Below are 5,304 nucleotides of genomic sequence, written 5' to 3'. Positions count from 1 at the left end.
TCAGTCCCTGGATATTTGAATTCTGAACCGCCGCAATACGTACCTGAAGCAACGTAATAAAAACACAGCAATACTTATATCAACGTAATAAAAACGTGCCAGGGTTCACGTATTGAACCCGTGTTTTAGCGCCACTAAGTGGACATTTCTCTTTGAAACTGCGGCGAAACGTGCAGTAAAAACGGTGTTGCAGAAAAGTACCCAGAGGTACGTATTTTTATGAGACCAGGTTAAATGTATGAAGCACTGAAATATTATTAAATCTAGGAACATTACATTGAACTTATAGATGGATGGATGGACCAGAATTTTAAAAGACGATATCTCCGTTTGCATTGAACTTTCAGCTTTGTAACTTTGCAGATATTGTTTATGCTCAAACAGCAACATTAGACATTAACTAACGTTAAAAAAGTGAAATCACAATGAACCACCCCTTTAAAAAAGTATTGAATTATTAGTTATAGAATGGTAGACCGTTATATTTATGTGTAATTCAGATGTATGAATAATGTTTGCATGATTTTGCAGTTTTATGAAGGGCCGTTCACACCAAGTATGATAACTGTAACAAAGTTTTAGAGAATAGGGATGTCCACACTACAGCTTTAACAATAACAATACTTTCATAACGACTTTTTCCAGCTGGTGAACGATAAAAGACATTGATAACCAATCAGAATCCACCTTTAAAGAGCTCAGCATTTAAAGTGTCAAACGACAACTGCAGCGTATGCTTATAATTAACAGAACAGTGGGCGATTACATAGTCTTCGTTCTTTGTGTGAACAGGCCATAAAAACAGCGATAACTATAAGTTAAAGCTTTTATAATCATTCTAATTTTATAAGAATAGGAAGAATAGGAAGTTCACTTCCTATATCCTATAGTTATACACCCAATACAGTAAAACTGCACATTTTAGAGTGGCCTTTTATTGTGGCCAGCCTAAGACACACCTGTGCAATAATCATGCTGTCTAATCAGCATCTTGATATGCCGCACCTGTGAGGTGGATGGATTATCTCGGCAAAGGAGAAGTGCTCACTAACACAGATTTAGACAGATTTGTGAACAATATTTGAGAGAAATAGGCCTTTTGTGTACATAGAAAAAGTCTTAGATCTTTGAGTTCAGCTCATGAAAAATGGGGGCAAAAACAAAAGTGTTGCGTTTATAATTTTGTTCAGTGTATATACTATATAGCTATAGTTGAGTCATGGACTTGATATGTCAGGGTGATCATCACTCTTTCTTGTTAAGGCCTTTCACGCTGAGCACGATTAAGCGATGTGAATGTACGATGTGATGATGTTCTTGAATGAAAACAATAGATCCCTATGGAGCCAGGCGTGATCAATTTCACCATTCTTTCACCATTGTGTCGATTTTTTTTCCCCTTGTCGCCCCACAACAAAATGAGCCGTCCAATTAGTTTTGAGGTTTATATCATGTTCCCGGACACGCTGCTGTTGCACAAAAGGGCGAGGGTGGTGGCGCTATAGCACAGAAAGCTGTCTTGAAAACCAGTGTTTACACTCAATAAAAATACTGTATTATATAACACCATTGAGAAAAATGCAACATCAATTTTTTTTTTTAACAGAGCATACTTTGTTTCTTTTTCTGACAAGGCACTCACTGTCAATCTATGGAACTCTCCGTGCTCTTCTCTTTTCTCAAAAATAGGATGTACCCAATAACGCCATCTTTTTCTTTTCCTTTCCTCATTTAATAAAACAGCAAACTCATCCTTGGTGCTGGTAGAGCAATCCACTTTCTTTCCTTTTTCTGTGCTTCCAGAATTAAATCCCTGAGGGTGCTTCTGAAATCAGTGAAAACACACATGTATTTTGACATATGTGTTTGACCCATCCATTGCTATGGTTATCACTGTTAATCATTGCTATTTCGAGAGGGAATCCCACATAAATATGCAGATGTCATCCTTGAAAGTTTGCTGTGTCTGAAAAACAGTTTTTCAGAGCGCTCCCTTTATAATCACTAAAAAGCTGTCACTCACTTCAGTTCATCAAGATCTCACAAAGTTCCATTTTAATCAATTAATTTCTTATTTACATCACATGTACACTTTGCTATAATAAGAGGATTCGCGAGCTTGCAGAACTCAGAACAGCGTTTTAGCGGTGAGGGAATTCTGTCTGTCTAACTTCTCTGAATGGCTATTGTGCTCAAGAAATCAACAGATATGTCTGTGATTGGCTGTTGCTCGATGCTGCAAAAACCTGTGTAAATAGAAACCTTTGACACTCCACAGAGCATGAACACAAATACGCACTGGAGCCTTTGCCAAATCTGTTTCGCCAATATGATATTTTTACAGCCACAACTTGAGGGTGCTCTTGCTTTAGTTTGCGGGTGCTATAGCTTTAGCACCCATATAGAACTGAGCCTGGCTTGTTAACATTTTGTGTGTGCTATGCACCAACATTTAAGTGATTATTCTTCTCAGTGGTCAAATACAATAAGATGATCAGCTGATTAATGTGTTGCGCCACCTAGTGTGCAGTCATAAAATGCATTCTCGGTCAGCAGCACCTGTGAATTAGCCAATTATTTTGCATTCGGTGTTAAAGCACGACTCGTCTGTGTGAAAGGTACTTTAGATTTGTTAAATGCGCAGTTGAATCTCAGTGAAAGGCTGGCCTAGAAAGTCGGTGGACAAAAGGAACTGGCAACCGCACAATGCTTTTAGTCTTTCTCTGCCCTTGAGCCAGACTCTTCGTTTTGTTGGATGACATTTCTTGTGTTCCACTTCAGTAGGTTGTCCTGGACATTTTGTTTGCTTCGAGTTTGTGTGCTGGAGCGTCTTTACCAATGAATGCATCCATTCTTGTTTTTCAGAGCTGTCCTCTGTGATTTCTAATAGCATTGGCATTTTGAAAACATCTGCAGTGGTACAAGACTGCAGTTCTTTGCAAGACCATCTTTATTGGTTCGTCCCACACTGGACTTAGGGTTTTAATTGCCTAAGCACTTCATTTGCTCTGGAGTGCAAATAGATAAGTTGAAGTCAATAGATATGATCTATTTGGTTGCCTCATCTGAGGGATCTCTGGGTGTGTCGGAAGTCAATGAGTTCAGAAACATAACCCATGATAAATGGTCCCTCTCCCTGGTGTTAGTCAAGAGCCCAGTAGCATTATTCTGATTTAGCTGCAGGCCAGACAGTGAAGGCTGACTAATGCCCAAGTTCAGATAAAAGCATTTCTCCAGATCACCAAATGAGAAATTTCAGCTTTGCAATAGCTCTCAGCTGAAAGAAATCGTTCTTTAGAAAACTGCTAGTCAAATTTAAATTCAGAATAATGAATAAATAATGAGGGACTCAAGAAGCTTTTACTGGACTTTTCATTTAGAATATCATGTCATCTACCATGCTACTTTTCTTGTTTTCTGCAATATGCTATGTCAGGTTTCTTTATTTCTTTATGAAATATCTGTATGACCTAGATCAGTGGTTCTCAAACTTTTTGACTCCAAGGCGCCCCATTGTTCACAACAATATTCAAAGTCTCAGAAGCCCTAGTTTTGCTTACAAATATAACTCATTTTTAAGAAATCTCATTGTTGCGTATAGTCATAATCAGGTGTAGTGGTATTACTTTTATCATGCATTGTTTGTGTTTGTGTTTGTTTCATATTCATTTGTGTTTTCTATTCATATTCGGTTCTATTTTAAAGTTGTTCAGTTTGGTCAGAAGCAATATAAGCCATTATGAGCTTAACGAGAGCAGGTTTCCGATCACCTCAGGTGTTCTCTTGAGATCAGCTCACATAAAAGCCTGACTAGACTCAGGTGTTGCTTCAGGGCTTATTCTTTCTTCAACATATTTATATATTTTCCTCTGTTGCTCAAGGCAACTGTCGGTTTGAGTCAAGTGATTTTCCCCTGGCCAGAGACTCGATACATGTTCCAGGTCAAATAGCAGTAGTAAACGGAAACAGACACAGTTCTTTCTTTCCTTCGTTCAGTGTCTTTCCATTATGGACTATTTTTCCATTACCTAATGATGCCTTTCATTTTCAGAGCTGAAGAGAAGCACCTCCCAATAAAAGCTTTGATTCTGACCATGCAGTAAAAAAACGTTTCCCTTATATTGTTTTTTTAACTTAATCTTCAAAGACGCAATGTAACGGAAGTAGCAACAGATCTTTTCTTCTGTTTAGTGACGTACATCCGAGTGAAACATATTATTGAAAAAGAAAAAATGTAAGGTGGGAACTTGATTTTGTCTGTTGGCTGATTATGGAGGCAGATCAGAATCAGAGCTTTCAGTCGATTGTAAGAAAGCAGCAGGTAAAAATGAAGTTTGGTCGCATGGTTGAATTGTTCAGAATAATATATGCAACATGCATTTAGAAAATAGATAGAATTTAAAAAAAATCTAAAGTTAATTTTTATTTCATGCCAACTTTGAATAGAGCAAAAAAAAAAGTGTAAAAAGTGTTATTTATTTATTTATTTTATTTAGAATGTCCAAGCTGCTCCTATCTATATAACAAAAGTAGACGCTGTTAGGCTCTAAAAATAATTTAAAGCCATTAAAAATAATAATTATGTGCTTAAATTCTTTCAAATAAAAAATAAAATAATTTAAGCACATAATATAATACCCAAAGATTGCAAATACTTTGAACTGAGGTTAAAATGTCACCAGAGCAACATTTTGGTTGTGCAGGATAAAAGATGCTAGAGTGATATTTCCCATATAGTGATTCCTGTAGGCTTCAAGATATGCGTAGTGAGGCAAATTGCATTGACCTTTGCGATTAACACCCTACTAACAGCGGTATTTGCTTTGTACAATTGAATCTCTGTAATCTTAGGAACATCCCACAAAAAACAGCTGCAGTGCATTTTTCTTGCCATTTTCCCAGGCAGCGCTTGTAGAGTGAACACTAATTTATCACCAGCCCCACCGGAGAAGACTGATGCAAGCTGCATTCACTATCTCCTCCAGAGTTTTCCCTTTGCATCCCATTATTCTGTCAAGGTCTAATGTTGCTAATAGCAGGGCTATTGACTGATAAGTGGTCCACATTCAGACCAGACCAGATTTTAAGATGAATGCCAGATTTGTTTTTTCTTTTTTCATTCATCAGAAAGAATGTACTGTATGTATGTATTTATTTATTTTTATTTTTTGAGGGTTTAATCCAAACATCTTTCTTTCTTTCTTTCTTTCTTTCTTTCTTTCTTTCTTTCTTTCTTTCTTTCTTTCTTTCTTTCAGCTCATATCACAGCAGGGCCTGTCCACCTTCTGCCAGCAGTGTTTTATA

The 5,304-nt window shown here is 37.1% G+C and overlaps 1 protein-coding gene across 1 annotated transcript in view; it reads left to right on the top strand.

Moving 5' to 3' along the window:
* The window catches only part of cunh18orf63 (chromosome unknown C18orf63 homolog), a 42,590-nt gene extending 37,286 nt beyond the window's left edge, over positions 1 to 5,304 (top strand). The window contains exon 15 of the mRNA XM_016491933.1: positions 5,257 to 5,304. The gene's annotated coding sequence lies outside the window, so the exon portion shown is untranslated. The remainder of the gene's footprint in view (positions 1 to 5,256) is intronic.

The sequence above is a fragment of the Sinocyclocheilus anshuiensis genome, unplaced genomic scaffold, assembly GCF_001515605.1.
Source record: "Sinocyclocheilus anshuiensis isolate Anshui unplaced genomic scaffold, SAMN03320099.WGS_v1.1 scaffold762, whole genome shotgun sequence".
NCBI lineage: Eukaryota > Metazoa > Chordata > Actinopteri > Cypriniformes > Cyprinidae > Sinocyclocheilus > Sinocyclocheilus anshuiensis.
Note: the sequence above shows the minus strand (reverse complement) of the source record. Positions and strands in the feature narration are given on the sequence as shown.